This window comes from Caloenas nicobarica, chromosome 1 (assembly GCF_036013445.1).
Source record: "Caloenas nicobarica isolate bCalNic1 chromosome 1, bCalNic1.hap1, whole genome shotgun sequence".
Lineage (NCBI taxonomy): Eukaryota > Metazoa > Chordata > Aves > Columbiformes > Columbidae > Caloenas > Caloenas nicobarica.
Window position 1 is genome coordinate 164330606 of NC_088245.1, and position 19929 is coordinate 164350534.

General features: G+C 37.4%; 1 long non-coding RNA gene across 2 annotated transcripts in view; it reads right to left on the reverse strand.

Moving 5' to 3' along the window:
- Positions 1-551: 551 nt before the first annotated feature.
- LOC135984517 (uncharacterized) overlaps positions 552-19929 on the reverse strand; it is an 89887-nt gene continuing 70509 nt past the window's right edge. For both annotated transcript variants that reach the window (XR_010605643.1, XR_010605642.1), the window contains 3 exons: positions 6940-7140; positions 3717-3846; positions 552-3313 (listed from right to left, as the gene is read on the reverse strand). This is a non-coding gene — a long non-coding RNA (uncharacterized LOC135984517). The remainder of the gene's footprint in view (positions 3314-3716; positions 3847-6939; positions 7141-19929) is intronic.

The window sequence follows — 19929 nt, forward strand, 5'->3', positions numbered from 1 at the left end:
GTGATTTTTTCTGTTGCTTGATGATATTTTTGTTCTTGCTTAGCTGCTGCGGCTTGACTTTTAAAAAGAAAATCCCTTTAGGTCATGTTTATTCAGGGACCAGCAATGGACCATTGTTGAGTTGTTTATGGTTACATGTCCTCTGTTTTCTGGCAATGTTCATATTTTCAAGGCCTTTGGTGTTACCAGAAACTGAAACTGCACATCATAGCAAGAAAAACCTAGTTCTAAACTGTGTCTAAATACAGCTGGTTCTCATAATTAAATCCTACTTAGTGTTTCTAATGTTTAGAGTACAACAGGCCCACTATCATAAGACTCTATCTAATTGTCTAAAGAAGACCTCATCTTAATTTTTCACTTCATCAGATGTTTTATACCAAATGACCACCACCATGCCCTTCTTGATGGTCTCTCCTCTGATAAAGACCTCACTCGTCTATAATTAATACATACTATTACATTGCTGTTCTTACAACACTGAAACATGTATTGTTTTTATCATAGATATCAACATCTGTTTTAAAAGCTAAATATCAATGTGAGTTTAATAGTTTTAAAACATAGTATGTAATAGATAAACAAAAACCTACTTTTGGCAACTGTTTCCTATTTTTTTAAATGCTTTTCAATGTAAAGCCAGAATATAAAATTAAGAAATGGATCTTAATATGAAAAGAACATCTGTTTGTCTGGTCTCAGAGCCAACTCAGTAGTAGTGTCAATGAGAGCTAAGCCCCAGCCTGTCTGGTGACACTTGAGCTGGTCCCTTGGTGACTGGGGACTCCTTTGTGGTTGTCCCAAACTAAAGAGCTCCACAGCTTCTGAAATACCCAGTGGTGACTTCTGAGTTGGCCTGGGAACAAGAAGAAAACATACATGCACCTGCTACAGCCAGGGTGTTTCATATCAAATGCCTCTGACACTAGATCTGTGTAAGGTGTGAGTACAACCTCTGTTGGGAGGAGTGGCTGCTGTCAGGGCCCTGATAGCATCCCAATGTCCTGGAGGTTTGACTGTTGGAGCTTGGGGCCAGTACACATAAAGTGCAGCTGAAGGCCGCCCCCTTTCACTTTTGTGTCCCAGGGAGCCAAACCTCCATGATGAGGAGGAATGTTCACAGGACCCTTATGAAAGAGTGTTATTTCCAGGCATGTTTTCTGCGTACCTGTTTCAGTCAGGTGACCTTACAAGTAAGAATATCAGAAGAAGGTGTCCATCTTTAAAATAAGAACCTGCTGGCAAGGGTGTTCATACCAGCTATTGGCATCCAGATTATCAATTCCTCCTCAGACTGAAGGAATGAATCAGTCTTTCTTCCCAAAGTTCTTTACCCTTAGGTGGTACAGCACTATCAGAAATGACACTCTCCACCACACTTTTTAGCCTAGCTTGTTATTCCTCCAAGAACACAAAATGTTTTAATATTTTATTTCATAATTTCATTTTCTCTCTATTTCCATTTCTCTTGCTCTGCTATATCAAAGCAATATGAATGGGCATAACTAGCAGGAATATCTGTCACTTTTTTTTTATTGGCAAAATTATTACAGTTTATACACTATAAAGAGGTAATATATATCATGTAGTAATATGTTGAAATGGTAATCTTTTCATTCTTTCAAGCAACACGCACATTTACATTTACATCAACACAGTAAGTTTCTAGTAAGGTAGAGAATACAGCTGGGAAAAAGCTAGTAGGTCTCAAAAATGTAAAACTTTCCAAAAGAATGTTTTCTAAACTAAGATACATTTTGTGTATGAAGTTTCAAAGTTTAGGTCCCTAAAATGATTTATTTTATGACCCATGAACAAGCCAAACTCAATCTTAATTTAATTGTTCACTTTCATATTTGTCTTTTTTGGAGGGTTTTGTGTGCCTGTGTTTTAGAGGACGAAGTTATACAGACCATGTTTCTAGCATAATTATCAAGTATTCCTAAATATTAACCACCCTAGGAAGTTGCTGTTAAATTTCAAGCACTTAGGTTTGAAATGACTGGTGTTTAGCCTTCAATACATTATTAAGCATATTCTGTGAGTAATCATTAATTTCCTTGGGAAGTAAGAGCATTCATGTAAGTGTGAGTGGGTTGTTAAACTATAGTACTGCTATTTTTTTTTTCTGACAATCTAGAAAGTTATACAAATACAGATGACAATAAAAACATTTTATGTCAAAGACCTGACTATAATTCATATAGGAAATGTCCATCAAAAAGTAGTACAGGCAATCTGTTAAAGAAAAATTAGTTGTATTGTGTGTCTTACTTTGCTCTGACAGCATGTCATCTGTGGACACTCTTAATGCTAAAATACAACTTCCCAGAAATAAATATAAAAAAAATAGCAAAAAGAGTAAAGAAGATACTCTAAGTGAGGGACCATTACTGCAAAAATTTTGATGAAGAGAATAACACTATATACTGGGAAATGAGTAGGATTCTGAAGATAGCAAATGAACTGACTTCAACCGTAGGAAGGTTTGCCATTTGAAATTGAGTTGTCAAAGAGAGTGTAATAAATACTGTTTGTGCCTTTGAAAATCTTGCCCAGGGATTTCAAAAGTCTTTAAGACTGAGATATAACATTCAATGGAAGTAATAGGTGAATAACATATTATCAAATATTCAGTTTCATCAAGGAAGCAGGTATCTGAGCTTTTACAGGATAATTAGGGATAATAACTGAACCAGCTTTGACAAACATACTTTTGATATAAATCTGCAGAAATATTCCAAGGAATATTGTCAAAGTCACTACTTTTCCTCAGGACACTGATACCAATCCTTATGTTGTTTACAGCAAAATATTAGCTAATAGACTTCTGTTCTGAAATAACACCACATGTAAATTGACTCATATAGGCTCTTAGGTATAAAGTCACAAAAGGAACTGAAAAGTTAATTGGCATTGACAAACTTTCTCAACACATGGAACACACAGAACTTTCTTTGACATACAAGGTTAAGACTTAGGAATTCTCTCTCTTTAGTCTTTGCTGTGAAGCACATTTCTTAATTAATGTTATGTGTCCCTGACTGTGAAACAAGTATAATAATGTAATTTCATGAAGATTCATAGAAGTCTGGTATTTTAATCAAGTATATTTCATACATTTATGGTGTGAGCAGCCAGAAAAGCAATCTGCTTAGAAGGGAAATTAGTGAGGAAAAGAAAATGTCTGCTGAAAAATACTGACAGAGAAATTGCCTCCCAGACTGAGAGCTGTGAGTCTTGGAACAAGACCTTAGAACCAGAAATGTCCTTGAGAAGTGCAGTTGGCCTCTTTGATGTACAGCCGAGGTACCTAGAAAATAGAGAAATCCTGAGAGGTCACCAACAAGTGCAAAATCAGGAAACTGCAATGGCATCTTATAATCTGAAAAAAAACAGTCTGGGAAAATAAAGAACAGAAAACATTGTCATCAATTTGCTGTCCCAGGTGAAAAATAGAAATTTACTTGCTCAAAGTGGTGCTGTCCTACATCCTCTTATGTGTCTACGATAGAAAAGGGACTTAATTTTTATTCAGAATGGAGCCTCTCTCTCCCAGAACTTCCCATTCTGCACATACTTTCCCTTTTCTAAACAGGCTGAATTCTTCACAGAAACTATCTACAAGATCTTGGACTCTCCCTGGAGACACCTGGCTGACTCCAGACTCTGTGACACAGATCATCTTAGAAGTAAGACTCTGCCTATTATCTTACTGTTTCTCCTTTAGGCCCACTTTCAGAGTTGGTTTGATTTGCCATCACACTTCTGGGGTGGTTGGACCCTCTTCTGGAATTGGCTTGTCCTCCCTCTTGGGATGGTTTGGCCACTTCTGAAATCTGAAATCTGATACTGATATTATAAGGAAGTAGATGCACATTCAATTTAAACTTTGTAAAATAAATTCAATATTGCTAATAAATACTACAGAAATCAACTCTAAAGTCTTTACTAATTTCACCTGTTCCACATCCTTAAAAAATGCTTAGCATCTTTACAGAATATATCAGATTAAAAACAAAAACAACAACAAAACAACACCACCCACCACAAACGAACAAACCAACCTGTTTCTCTTCCTTTTTGTTGTTGTTAAGTTGAAATATAAGGGGGTGGGGTGGGAAAGCGTATTTTATGATAACAGTACTGGGAGGCACACAGATAAATTCCCAGTAATTTTGTTGTGAATGTATCTTAGCATCTTCAGGGAAGATTGAAATAAAATGATATAATGAGGAAAACAAAGTTAGAGATTTAGCATGTGGTTTTTTGTCTCTGAGTATACATATATAGTGTACCCCTGATTCTGTGATATGTATCTTTTGGGATAAACCAAATATCAATAAATTATCAGATAAACAATAATTACCAGCAGTGTGATTAGCAATTTAATATGCAATACTAGCACAGCACAGCTGCAATAATTAGCAATTTCTATTCTATAAAGCTTACATACATGCATACACACACACACACAGACAGTGCCTGCATAGAACATGCTTACATCGGTCAAGGCCTCTGGTCCAGGTACAACTGGAACTACAGTCTCCAAGGAACAGGATGTTGACTCCAGCTCGTCAAAGTGTGGTCTTGTGCCTGGTCTCTACATGCCTGACTTCCTCCTTGGACTCAGCCATCAGTGTGGTGCTGGACATTCATGGATGTATTTCCTACCAAAGGCTACTGTTTTCACCATTTACTGCTTTCTGATGGCATAAATGGGCAATGGCCTTGTTGGCCATGTCACCCCAGGGCAATGTCTCTTACTTCTTGATATCTGAAGTCACTTAGCAGTCAATAATCTAAAGTTATTAGCACCTTTTGACTTTCCTGCCCCCAACCTGTTAGAAGGAAATCAAGTTAGTAAGCCTTTCTCTCTCATTTGTTTCTTTCCTAGGCATACCTAAATCATTAAAGCACAACAGATGAGGTCCAGAGCTTTTCGAAACCCTAAAAAATTATCTCATTTTGTTTGTTTCTTTGTTTGTTTGCACATACCAGAATCATTTAATGAGTTAGACCCGGGCAGAGGCAGTAAAAATGTCATTTGTCTGAGCATGCTTTTAGGTAAGCTTCACCATGTGACAATTTTTAAATATAACTAAACACAAAAAAAATTTGTGTAATATTGATGACCTATTTATCATACTTCATCTGAACAGATTGTGAATTACACAATGTAAGCAAGTTCTAGTGAACTACCAGTGTACACTATTTTAGCTGGAATAAGCAGCCAACAGGAATATTTGTTTGCACCCAAGCGTAAAAACAGCAATCCTTCTTTTTCATTTTTTTTTCATATGATTAGAGAGCTCTGTTTTCTATTTAATCTTCAAAACAGCTTCAAGTTTTGTGCTTCATTTCGGAGCACCATTCTTAAAAAAAATAATAAAGTTTAAGGTATTTCTTTTCAATTCAGAAGCAATTTTGTGCAGTACTTCTAGTTCCATTGCAGTAGGTTCCAACCTTTGTGTCACTTGTTTTTGTATCCAATGTTCCCATATAAATTTATTTTCATCACATCCTGTCTTGCTTTGTTTTGTTTTATTTTTCATTTTTCTTCTTCTTTCTTTCATGTGTTTTTGCTAGTGTTGCAAATAAATGAAAGCACAAACAAACCCATGAAGTCAAGCAGGGCACGGTGGATCTCTATTTCATGTTTACGGACTAATATCCTAATATTCATACTATGTTTAATTCCCAAAGTTCTTATGCCTGTTGATTTTAGCAATGTTCACAAAAGATTTTGACACGCAAGAAAGTAATAAATATTAAGATTCATGTTAGTTAATATACGTCAGCACTGCAGAAGGCATATATTGTTATCAGGAACCATTGTTTAAGGTTATTATTTATTTGAAGTTTTGATGTAACTTTCATATAGTTTGATTGTTTCTCAACTATCTGTTGTGCAATTTCATACTTCTTCCTCTTCCTCAAATTACTGACATTTTTTCTGCGATAATCCCACTTTTTTTGTTTTGTTTTCTTTTTTTTTTTTCCTTGTTGGTATGCATAATGATTCTTCTAGTTAATAAGTACCTTTCACTTTGGGCTGGAATATCAAAGCTTGAAAGAACTCTATGCATGCCAATATAGAAGCCACAGTAGAAACTCATAGTATTAGAGCTGTCCCTGAATATATAGTTCCAATTACAAAAATTGATGGCCAAAACTACTTGTTAGCTATTTATATATTCTGTTGAACCGAAGAATAGTTAGTATAACCAAACTATAATCCTGGAAGACTAAATTTCCTAATTTCTGGGAGTTAATACATATTTTCCTTTAGCTAGGTGAGTTGTGAGTTTATTTCCATTACTTATCTGACAGGATATATTAAATTTTATTACAGCAAATGCTACTGACATAAATGAAAAGTAACATTCAAATTGCATACAGCTTTTACTGGTAAAATCCACCTTAAAACAAATCTGTCTTTTTCATTATGATGCATTTTTATTACTATCACTTTTAGCCTTTAGTATTTGGTAATATGGGTTAGTTTTTGTTTTGTTTGTTTCTTTGTTTGTGGGGTTTTTGTTTGTTTGTTCATTAGCTTGTTTGCTTGATACTCTTAACAAAGGTTTTTGGGGACCCAATATGGTTTACTTGTTTGTTTTGTAGACTCACTCTTGATATACAAAAAAAAAGTAGCAAACCCCATATATGAACATGCTTATTTCTTCATAAGAAAACAAACAAACAAAAAATACGAAAAAACCAGCAACCCCCACCCCAAAAAAACCAAACCAAACCAAACCAAACAAAAAAAAAACCAAACAAAATGAACAAAAAAAACAAACACAAAGCAAACCACGAAAACAAAAACAAAACCCAAAACCAAAACAAAAACAAAACCAAAAAAACCCCCACAGAGCCATATGAGGAAACAAGCAAGTCAGGGCCACAGGCATTGTACTGAAACATGAAGTCTACCTTTTACTATGGCAGTCGAACACATGCTTTGGATTTCTTAGGGACTGGTAGAACACTGTGGGATGTTAAGTTTCCTCATTTTGCTGGTGGTGTAATTACTCTTTTTCACACAGTGATTTGATCCTGCTGTGGCAGAACATAGTTCTGAAATCCATTTGTGTTTTCACTGAGACCTTTATGTATTTCTATATCTTTTGGGTTCTGAAAAACACAAAATAAAACAGAGAATATCAGAAATATCAGCATGTAAGAAAAAAAAATCAGTTTATAAAGAATACTTGAACTATCAAATGCTGGGTTCAATGGGCATATGGTAATCTATTCTAGTAGTTAATTTATTTTTTATGTCTTCAGAGTTTTACTCAACAATTTCCTTGACATGTCTACAACATAAAAACAGTAGGTCCAACCAGACCAGAGGTCAATGTGTTTCATTGTCTTTAACAGTGAGCAGTAATAGATACTATGTGAAAAGAACAAACATATAGGTGTAACTTGTTAGAATACCCTTCCAATCACCAGACTTTTGCAGGTCAGGAGCTTCCTGAACCATGTATCCACATTTGATAGTGTAATATGATTGTGTAGTTTTCTAAAGAAATTCTCAATTTGTTATTTTATGTAATAATTTAATGAGTATTCATAGTCAAGGTTTTCATATTCAAAATTCAAAAATAAGAATATTCAAAAGCTATCTGTTTTGTTCGGTTCATAATTCTCAAGATGATCATTTCATCATTAAAAAAAAAAAAAAGGAAAAAAAAGAAAAAAAAAAGTGCAAATGTCTTAAGTGTTTGGGGTTTCTTCTGTTTCTGAGAAAAAGTGTATTTCACGTGTCTTGACAGGTATTCATTATCCTCACATTAAATACAGCAAAAATAGATATTCAAAGTAAGGAACACTCAAAAATTCTTGTGCTTAGAAGGTTTTCTACCTGTTTAATTTCCACCTCCCTGATAATTACACACATTATTTCTTGTCCTATCCATTCCTGCATAAAAATAAATAAGCACAGTCAAAAGAAAAGTATTAAGACTTTCTTTAATCATCCCTTTTAAACACTGTTTTCAATAACTTCCTGCAACTCATCACTCCTATACAATCATATCTTCTATAACGTATTTAAAAACTCAAAATTTCAGCTGAAAGTTTAAGTCTTCTGTCTTACAAGTGATATTCTTTTAAATATATATAATCATAATAAGATTTGACTTCTGTGCAACAAGATCACACTCTTGACTCAATTCAGTTTATTACACATCATACTCCTTGAGCATTTCCTCCAGTCAGTTATCACTCATTTTCCAATTATGCCTTTCATTTTTCTTGCTTAAACACAGGACTTGGCCTTATCTTTACTTAATTTCATCTTATTGATTTTAAAGCATTCCTCTAATTTATCAAGATGTTTTAAATTCTAGTTTTGTCCTCAGAAATTGCAACCATTTCCAGCACTGAGTCACCAATGGATTTTTTATGCAACCTTTCTTTCATATTAACTAAATTACCTAATTGAACCTGTTAGATGTACTAGACTCCATCCGAAATGTTACAATAGTTTTATTCTGAGGCACTGTTAACTATTATTTAAACTACAGGTTTTTAATGAGCTGTACAGTCATCTTACTGCTGTGCCACTTAGACCTCATTCTCTAAGTTTACTTATGAAGATGTCATGAAAAACAAAACCGACCAAACCAAGTATGGTACCTCTTTTCCCTCTCATCTACTAAACCAGAAATTGTGTTGAAGAAAGAGTTTAAAATTATTCAGCTTGATTTGTTCTTGACAAATCTAGCAGTATAATTACTACTGTAACACTAAAGCCCAGTCTTGTATCAGGATCTTTCAGTGAAAATAGCCATGAAAGCAGAAAACAGATGATCCCTGCCTTGTGACATTTTTGAGTCAAATATAGTACAGAAGAGATGCACTCACACAGAAAAAGGAATACTCAGAAATAACAACATAATACTGGTCAGTGAGAGAAGGGGTGATCTGTGCACAATAGCAGTCTAAACATCATTGTATTTTTTCTGATTATAGATATATCTTCATTCTATAATACATATTGCATTTATTGCAAAATATCTGCATATATATTTCAGTCCTTTTTCTTTCTTTAGACATACTCCTAGATCTTTGCAGTCCAGAAAGCTGCTGACAAAACCATTTCTCTTCTCTGTCATTCTGCTCACCTCACTCACCATACCATTTGAAATATTTCAGTAGTTTCCCATTGTGTTCCAAGTCAAATTCATATCAGTTAGCCTACTCCACATTTCTTAACACCTTGTCTTTACTTCCCACAATTCTATTCAGAGGATGGCAGCTTTTATTGCATCTCTATGTTTCTATAACAAGTGTCACTTGACAGGACCTATATTCCTAAATGCATCTTGAAAAAGCCAAGAAGTTAAGTACTTGTATTCAGAAGAATGATCCAAACTGCCTAAATGTTTTTGTATTTAGTGGAAAAAGACTGCAGCTCCTCTGTGCCTCCAGCGAATATTATTTAGATTTCTGCTTCCTGTCTGTGTGGGAACCTATATTTTTCTGAATGCCTGCTTGCTAAGATAGGAAGACTTTTGGATCACTGAAATTATTTCCTGGTAGTCTAATATAAATAATATTTGTGGTTTAACCTGGTAGGCAGCTAGACCCCACACAGAAACTAGCTCATGCCCCCTCCAGTGGAACGGGCAAGAGAAGTAGAAGGGTAAAAATGAGAACAGTCATGGCTTGAGATAAAGACAGTTTAAAAGGTAATGCAAAAGCTGCATGAGCAAGCAAAGCAAAATAAGGAATTTTTTCACTACTTCCCATCGACAGGGAAGCCAACTCCAGGAAAGGATTTCCTGGACACAGCAAAAGATTGAGATAATAATGAAGAATTGTTGATAAGGAGGTGGCTGAATTCTTTAACTCATCCCTTGAACCTCTGTTAATGAGCAGAACAGAAGTATAAATTTATGCAGTAAAAATATGAATAATCAGAATATTAACCTGGAAAAAGTGTCTACTAATGCAGTGAACCTGCCTTTCTTTATAGAAGGATTTTATGTATTAAAAAAATAAAGCTTTTATTCATGAAAACTTTCTTTGTTGTTTTGTCTTGTAAAGAAAGGATCTCTGAAGACCATTTTTGTTACTTTTTCTTGAACACTACTATCTGTTCTACTTAGTTCTCTTGGTATTCCTTCAAGCAAACACATCACGAGGAACTATTTCAACATGGGGACTGTAGGTACTAAATATGTCTCTATATTTCTCAGGAAGGAATGAAAAGTTTTATCTGGCAGTACAAAATATTCCTCCTTTCATATAAAACTTTTAAAATAAATATGTTTATATACCTGTAAGTATTCAGAACAGGTGAGGGCAATATATAACTCTGTGTTTACACCACAGAAACTGCCTACAGTATGTCCAGTAATAGAATATTAGTGTATAACTTACTCCTACTTTTACATTTTTGTTGGACTTTGGTAGTTTATGAAGAGAAAAGAGATAGACACCAAGAGCAAGCAAACAAACAAAAAATTCCCTTTATTTCTCTGCTTTCATATACTATTGGTTTACTAAATAAAAATGTGCTCTAAAATTTTATCAAGATAAGAGCTGGCTTAAAGCTGTGTATCAAACATTTTTTGTAATGCTAACATTACAAAATATTCATATGACACTTATTTGTGCAGTTATTTCCATATATAGGATCAAATGTCACAGAGAGATGATATTTCACAACACTGTAAGTTAGGAGTAAATGGAAGGTTACACCCTTTCATTTTGTTTCAAATAGATGGATCCTTAGTTTCAGCATTTCCTTTCTGTATTTGAGGGTTTAGTAAGCCAAAGTCCAACCTTCTGCTTAAAGCAGTTCAGCTACAAGATCAGATTAGGTTGTTCAGGACTTTATTCAGCTCAGTCTTTAAAATGTCAAAGATTGATTTATATTGTCTAGCTAAGTGTGTAATTTATGGGTAATTTTTGAAAATTCTTGCAATGTACTCATGTACAATGACTGTTGTGACTACAATTCAATTTCTGTCCCTATGTATGGGTCTGTCCTCCCTTTCAGTACAATCTATTTACCAGATTATCAACACTGCAAGGAAATTTAACTGGTATTTATAGCGATAAGCACACTAGATTCTGAAATCTTGTTAAAACCTACCAAAAAAAGCGCGGGAAATATAATTTCTTCTCTGGGCTTCAAAGACTATCAAATTGACCTCTATGTATTTCTAATTCTAGTGTGCGATAAATGCCATTGAAACTGGGCTGCATTGTGACTGTAGGGAATCTCATAAAATACCTGTTGTTATGGACCAACACATCCAGAATGTTTTCAGCTTGCCTAGGTAAAGGTACCAAAAACATCTAATATTAATTTAAATGGTTTGGAATCCACAATATTAAAGAAGGTGAGACAGATTTTTTTTTTCCATTTAACTTAAATGATATTTAACGAATGTGCTAGTCTGTAGAGTCCCCAGTTCAGCAAGAATATTGAACATGTCTATTCTCATTTTTAAGTGTGAAAGAGTATAAATATCCATGTTAGGTACTTTTGTGGCCTCTAGGATTGAAGTATCAGAAAATGTCCCAATTCTAAAGCAGGTTGATCTTTCCTGTAGCATGTTTCATATGGAGATACTATTTTCTGAATAGCCCGCTTCAGGTTAGTTCAAGTATCCTTAAGTTGGGCAGGGAATTGTTAAAATAGACAGTATGATTAAGGCCCTGTTTACACTGGAAAATAGTGCAGTGTGACAAGAGTGTATTGGTAAAGTACAAGCCTTTCAAAGAGCTTTATCTGAGACTAGCTTGATACAAATAAAAGAATGATTAAAGCCCATTCAGTTTAGTCCCAGTTTATTTTCAACTGAATGAAATGCAGTTTGCAGGCTCCAAGATCAGTGTGCACTGCAAACCAAAGCACAGTAACACAATAAAGGAGAAAATATGGGAGACGTGCTTCAGAAGCTATAATATGTTCTGACCTAAACTAAAATAAACTGATGTAAAAATCTCTCTCTCTATATAAAGCCTTAATGTTCTCACTCCTTGAATAAGATGGTTAGAAATGACCAGTAGAATGCAATAGACAAACCCATCCATAATCCAGTCCTCTTCTTAGTTTAGACATTGTGGTGATGGCGTTAAGAGTTCATCCTTTTAGTAACTTAATTAGATGCATAGCAATTCTTTCTTGTCAGTCTACTTTTTCAGGAAGTGGGAGTTGCAACTTCATAGTTCTTTTCAGATTAGAATCTGTTTCACAAGAGGACCTTCTCTCTAGGTTCACTCTCTATTATTCACCTTTAAATTTTAATATAGTGTGTATAAGTCTATATGTTTCATAGGAGCTGGAGAAGAAAAATCATGGAAATTTTCATTATAATCTAAACGTGCTTATCTAGGAAAACAGTCGGAAGTTTGGTTCCTGCTTTTTTTATCTAACTGTTTTACAATTTGCTATAGTACTTCCATAGAAATTGCTTAACATAACTTGCTTAGCATTAGTAGCTAAATTTGCTGAAGCCATAGGCTGCAAGCTGTGGACTTTCACCTAGAAACATTCAACTTGTACCTAGTTAAGTAAAAGAAGGTCCCAAAGCCAGTCCAAGCTGGAACATAAAGAAGATACAATTGTCAATAGAAGCTGCAGCCTCAGAGATAAGAAAATAAATTGTCTACCTAGAGATCATGGAAGGACCCAATGAAGAATGGGAAGATCCCAGACTCTGATATTACTATTGGTCTGAACTGCTGTGTGAGGGGGCAGGAACATAAGAGTATAATTAAAGGTAAGGGTATAATTGGTGAAGGATTTATTTTTTCAGAGTCCCTCTTTGGAGGCACCCAGCTCAAGCTGTAGTGCTATTAAAAAAAAAAAAAAAAAGTACTTTAACGGAGGAATGTAACCTCTGGCTTATTGATTCAGTGGAAACCAAGTATCAAACCCTGTTATGGTATCTGACATACATAATTTCTGTAATGTAATGTTAGTCTAACGTAAAACAAAAATTCTCCAGTGACAGAACTGGAGTAAGTCACCCCTTTCCTTTGTATTCTTCATTTCAGCTGAGTTTATTATCCTCCTAGTTATTTGCCTTTTTTTTCCCGCCCCCTTCCTAGCTATGTACATGCATCCCTCACCCAAAAATGGGCAAAAAGCAAATACAAATTATTCTGAAACACTGGGCTTCTGACCATGTGTGGATAACTAAAATGTTTGGTGGAATAGGGTGTTCAAAAAGATATGTTAGCATAACTCAAACAAAAGGTCTGTATGTAAAAAAAAAAAAAGAGAATTGAAATTAAAAAATCAAGGATGTGAGCATGATAGCGAGTTTAGGAAACATCAAGACTCAAAATTTTATCAAACACAGGAACTCCACATTTCTGAATGCTCTACTGAACTAAGATCTGTATCCTGAGACAATGAAAAATCAATGATACTGAACATTTTACGCACAAAACTTTCATTATTGTCAATGAAGACCATAGGATGAAATTTCTGAAAAAAAACTTAGTAAAATTAAAAAAGTAATTTTCTAGTAATAAACATGTGAATGTCCAAGTAGTAAGATATTGTCTTGCAAATTTTGTGCAAGTATTTTTGTATATTTACATAGTTAGAATCACAGAATGTCCAGAGTTGGAAGGGACCCACAAGGATCATGGAGTCCAAATCCTGTCCCTCCATATGACAAATCCACAGTTCAAACTATGTGTTTGAGGACGTTGTCCAGCCTCTTCCTGAATACTGACAGGCTTGGGGTCATGACTGCCTCCCTGGGGAGCCTGTTCCAGTGCTCCACCACCCTCTGGGTAAAGAACCTTTTCCTCACGTCCAACCTAAACCTCCCCTGGCACATCTTCCTGCTATTCCCTAGGGTTCTGTCATTGGTCAGCAGAGAGAAGAGATCGACACCTGCCCCTCCTCCTCCCCTTTTGAGGAAGCTGTAGACTGTGATGGGGTCTCCCCTGGGTTTTCTACAGGCTGAACAAACCAAGTGACTTTATCTGCTCCTCACGTGTCTTCCCCACCAAACCTTTCACCAACTTTTTAGCCCTCTTCTGGACACTGTCCAGTAGCTTTACATCTTTTTTATACTGTGGCACCCAGAGCTGCATACAGTACTCCAGGTGAGGCTGCAACGGTGCAAAGCAGAGCAGGACAATCACCTCCCTCGACCAACTGACAATGCTGTGCTTGATGCACCCCAGGAGGGTTCTGTGAAGCACACTGTTGGCTCATGTTCGAGCTGCCATCAACCAGAACCCCCAGATCCCTTTCCGCAGAATGGCTCTCCAGCATCTTGTCCTCCAATCTGTATGTACAGCCAGGGTTGCCTTGTCCCAGGTGCAAAATCTGAAACTTAACACTTGTTAAACTTCATGTGGTTGGTGATTGCCCAGTTCTCCAATTTGTCCAGGTGCCTCTGCAGGGCCTCTCTGCCCTTGAGGGCAGATCCTCCCAGTTTATTGTCAAAGCTGAGATGATAATACCATGACATTTTTGTCAATCAGGTGTTTTTCAAGAACTCCCAGAATAATCTTCTCCATAATTTTGCTAGGCACAGAAGTGAAACTGACAGGCATGTAGTTGCCAAGGTCATCCCTGTTGCCTTTCTTGACAATTGAAACAACATTTGCCAGCTTCCAGTCAACTGGGACATCTCCGGATTCCCAGGAGTGCTGAAAAATCATGGAGAGGGGTCCCGCTATGACATCAACCAGCTCTTTAAGTACCCTTGGATGAATCTCATCGGGCCCCATCGACTTGTAGAGATCTAGCTGGAGCAGTGAATCCCACTCAAGTTCAAGATTGATCAGGAGTTTGTCATTCTCGCAGCCATGGTTCTCTAGCCCAGGGCTATGGGCACCCTCAAATCTGTCTTTGGTGTTGAAGACCGAGGCGAAGAAAGCATTAAACTTCTCAGCTGCTTCTGTGTCCCTGTTTATGAGGTGACTATGCTCACCAAGTAAAGGGCCAATGTTATTTCTGGCTTGCCTTTTGCCATTAACATATTTTTAAAAGTCCTTTTTATTGTCCCTCACAGTACTGGTCATCTTCAACTCTAATTGAGTTTTGGCCGCATGACTTTTGACTTTCCTCCCTACAGTGGTGAGTAGCATCTCTGTAGTCCTCCCATGATGCCCGACCTTGTTTTCTTTTTCTCCGTAGTTCAAGAAGATCCCTGCTCATCCAAGCCAGCTTTTTGCCTCACATGTTTGACTTTTGGCATTTTAGAATTGCCTGGTCCTATGCATTCAGGAGGTGTTATTTAAAAAATGACCAACACTGATGGACCCCAATGCCTTCAAAAGCTTCCTCCCAGGGGACCTTACTAAGTAGTTATCTGAGCAACCAGAAATTCTCTGAGCAACGAGTTCGTTTGTTCTGAATGTCACAGCTCATTTGAATTAAAGTTACTGTAGTTGCAGCCTGTCACTTATAGACTTTATAGATTCTTGGAGTTTAACATTAAAAGAACAATCAGAACACGAGTGAGCCTCCTATATTTCACTGAATTTCACCAGCTTAAGTTATGAATCTGACTACATACAAAGTTTTCAAAAAAAACCATTAATAATTCTTTCAGATGCATTTAAGGAAATGCTGATGAAGTTCAAATATTCTCTAAATATTTGACAAGATAAGGAAAGCTTTGAATAATTAGGGTGGAGTAGCATATCTTATATTGATAATTACCAGGCAGATCCTCAGTAGTATTACTGACAGTCAGGTAGGTTTTTTTCCTCCATATCATACAATATCAATTTTTATATTTCTTTAATATTACTAATCACATTTGGTTGATATATTGACATTTTTATTTGCTATCACTGGAGTGATTAGCAGAAAGTCTAGGAGAACCTTCTTGATTAGGTTTGCAAAATCCTGCAATGCATGCTGATTGCAGTTACTTTGTAATAATTTTTCTAATAAAGTTTCAAAGATCTGTAAAGTTTGGATTACAATAGTTCTCAGAGAGTTATCGACTTTGTTTCCCAATGTAAAAAATGTCAGCCCATCAAATAAATCATAAGAACTCATATTGCAAACCACATTCTGGGGTACATCAAACACAATGTAACTAGCTGGTCAAGAGTGGTGATTATTCTACTGTGTTCAGTATTGACCACTGTGTGCAGTTCTGGCCCCCACAATTTAAGAAGGATGTGAAGGTCCTTGAATGTGTCCAGAGGACGGTAACAAATCTGGTAAAAGGGCTGGAAGGAATGATGTGTGAGGAGCGGCTGAGGACTTTGGGTTTGTCCAGTTTGGAGAAAATGAGATTGAGGGGTGACCTCCTTGCTTTCTACAGCTTCCTGAGGAGAGGAAGTGGAGAGAGAGGTGCAGAACTCTTCTCCCTGGCATCCAGTGACAGGATGTATGGGGATGGTTGAAAGCTACAGCAGGGGAGGCTCACACTTGATATTAGGAAACATTTATCAAAAGGGTTGTCAAACACTGGAAAAGGCTTCCTAGAGAGGTGGTCCTTGACCCAAGACTGTCAATGTTTAAGAAGCATTTGTACAATGCCCTTGACAACACGCTTTAACTTTTGGTCATCCCTGAAGTGGTCAGGCAGTTGCACTAGTTTATCATTGTATGTCCCTTCCAACTGAAATATTGTCTTCTCCTCTTCTTGTCCTTTTTAAATTTCACCTTATTGTTTCCAGATTATTTTTCCATTTTACTAGACTGTTTTGAATTCTAAAATTACACTACAGAGTGCTTGTGCTCCATACTGCTTCATGTTATTCAGAAATTTTTAAGCGCACTGTCTAATTCTATCCAAACCACTGCTGAAAATTCTGAACAGAACAATTTCCAGCAGAAATCCTGGTGAATCCCTGCTAGAAATATACTCTGATCGCATAATTACACTTCAACTGAAGTTTTCAGTTGATTACACGCCCATCTTTTTGTTATTTCTTCTACTTCATCAGGGGTTTTTATGAAAATGTCATTTGAAAGTAAAGTTCCACTACAGTCATAGTGAATCAGTTTTATTATTTCTTTTATGAGCTCTGCCAGGTTTTCTATGAAAGGACTAAATTAAATTAGACTGACACAGTCAATTCTTGACAAATTCTTACTTGATGACTCCCAACAACTCTATTTTTATCCACCGTGTATATTTCTATTAAGTTTAGGTATTTAACTGAATATTCACAAGCATTTTTTTCCCTCCAGTATTGAAGCTAAAGTAACTTGTTATTAATTAATTCAAGAGTCCTCTTTTTCTCACTTTTACATCCAGGTATAATGCGTCACCTTCTAAACCTGTAACATCAATCAGAGCTTGAACAATCATCATTGGTGGTTCAAAGATTATTTTAGTTAGGTCTTTATATACTGGAATTTCACCAAAGCATCTTACAATCTCATTTATGCAATTATTCTCTGATTTCTTCCTGCCTTTTTCAGCTCTATCTTACTATCCTGCTCTTCAGCCACAACTCAACTATTATGTTCTAGAGATCAGAACGTAATAGCCAACTCAAAAATCTTTCCTGTATCACTTGGATTTTTTTATACTTCCTGGTTAATTAAGGTAGCTGTAGTTTCTTTTATCGTCTTCTTACTTACAGACACAAGGGTAATAGATATCGTAGAAACCACTGAAACACCTGAGAATGGTCACAAAGTAATTAGGGCTTCCCACTGCAAAAAGGTGGTGGGATCAATAGCCCAGCTGAAGTGCATCTATACAAATGCACACAGCATAGGCAACAAACAGGAGGAGCTGGAAGCCATTGTGCAGCAGAAAAACTATGAAGCAGTTACCATCATGGAAACATGGTGGGATAGCTCCCACAACTGGACTGATGCATTGCATGACTATAAACTCTTCTGAAGATATAAACAAGGAAGGAGAGGTGGTGGGGTAGCTCTGTCTGTTAGGGAGTGTTTTGAAGTTCTGGAGCTTGATGAGGGTGATGATAAGGTTGAGTGTTTTTGGGTAAGAATCAAGAGGAAGGCTAACAAGGCAGATATCCTGGTGGGAGTCTGTTACAGACCATCCAACCAGGATGAAGAAGCAGATTAAATATTCTGCAAGCAGCTGGGAGAAGTCTCATGATCACTAGCCCTTGTTCTCATGAAGGAATTCAACTTACCAGATGTCTGCTGGAAATACAATACAGCAGAGAGGAAGCAGTCTAGGAGGCTCCTGGAGTGTATAGAAGACAACTTCCTGACACAGCTGGTGAGTGAGCCAACTAGGGAAGGTGCCCCACCAGGCCTGTTGTTCGTGAACAGAGAAGGACTCATGGGTAACGTGTCAGCTGGAGGTCACCTTGGGCATAGCAGCCATGAAATGATTGGGTTTTCTATTCTTGGAGAAGTTACGAGGGCGCTGAGCAGAACTTCTACTTTGGAATTCCAAAGGGCAGACTTTGACCTGTTTAGGAAGCTGGTTGGCAGAGTTCCTTGGGAGGCAGTCCAGAAGGGCGAAGGAATCCAGGAAGGCTGGTCTTCAAGAAGGTAATCGTAGAGGCACAAGAGCAGGCTGTCCCTGTGTGCTGAAAGACAAGCCGGCCAGGAAGAAGACTGGCCTGGCTGAATAGAAAGCTTTGGCTGGAACTCAGGAATAAAAAGGAGAATTTATTTTATAACCTTTGGAAGAAGGGACAGGTTACTCAAGAGGACTACAAGGGTGCCACAAAGTTATGCAGGGATAAAATTAGAAGGGCCAAAACCCAACTAGAGCTCAGCCTAGCTACTGCTGTAAAAGAGAACAAAAAATGTTTCTATAAATACATTGGAAACAAAAGGAGGTCTAAGGAGAATCTCCACCTTCTGGTGGATGTGTGGGGGAACATAGTGAAAGAGAATGAAGGAAAGGCTGAGGTACTAAATGCCTTCTTTGCCTCAGTCTTTAATAGTAAGACCTGTTGTGCTTCAGGTACACAGCCTCCTGAGCTGGAAGACAGGGACAGGGAGTAAAATGAAGCCCAAATAATCCAAAGGGAAATGGTTAGCAACCAGCTACACCACTTAGACACACATAAGTCTGTGGGGTCAGATGGGATCCACCAAGGGTACTGAGAAAGCTGACAGAGGTGCTCACCAAGCCACATTAAATTATTTATCAACAGTCCTGGCTAACTGGGGAGGTCCCAGTTGACTGGAAGTTGGCAGATGTGATGCCCCTCTACAAAATGGGATGGAATGAGGATCTGGGGAATTAAAGGCCTGTCAGTCTGACCTCGGTGCCAGGGAAGGTCATGGAGCAGATCATCTTGAGTACCATCATGCAGCACGTACAAGACAAGCAAGTAGTCAGGTCCAGTCAGCATGGATTTATGAAAGGCAGGTCCTCCTTGACCAATCTGATCTCCTTCTATAACAAGGTGACACATTTAGTGGATGAGGGAAAGGCTGTAGATGTTGTGTACTTAGACTTCAGTAAGGCCTTTGATACCATATCCTGCCGCATTCTCCTGGAGAAACTGGCAGCTCATGGCTTGGATGGGTGTACTCTTCGCTGGGTAAAGAACTGCCTGGGTGGTCAGGCCCAAAGTGTTGTGGTGAATGGAGTCAAATCCAGTTGGTGGTTGGTCACAAGTGGTGTTCCCCAGGGTTCAGCAGTGGAGCCAGTTCTGTTTAATCTCTTTTTCACTGATCTGGATGAGGGGATCAAGTGCACCTTCAGTAAGTTTGCAGATGACACCAAGCTGGGCATGAGTGTTGATCTGCTGGAGAGTAGGAAGGCTCTACAGAAGGATCTGGACTGGCTGGATCAATGGACTGAGGCCAATTCTATGAGGTTCAACAAGGCCAAGTGCCGCATCCTGGACTTGAGTCACAACAACCCCATGCAATGCTACAGGCTTGGGGAAGGGTGGCTGGAAGGCTGCTTGGAGAAAAAGGATCTGGGGTGGTGTTGATTGACAGCTGGCTGAACATGAGCGAACATTGTGCCCAGGAGGGCAGAAAGCCAACAGCATCCTGGCATGCAT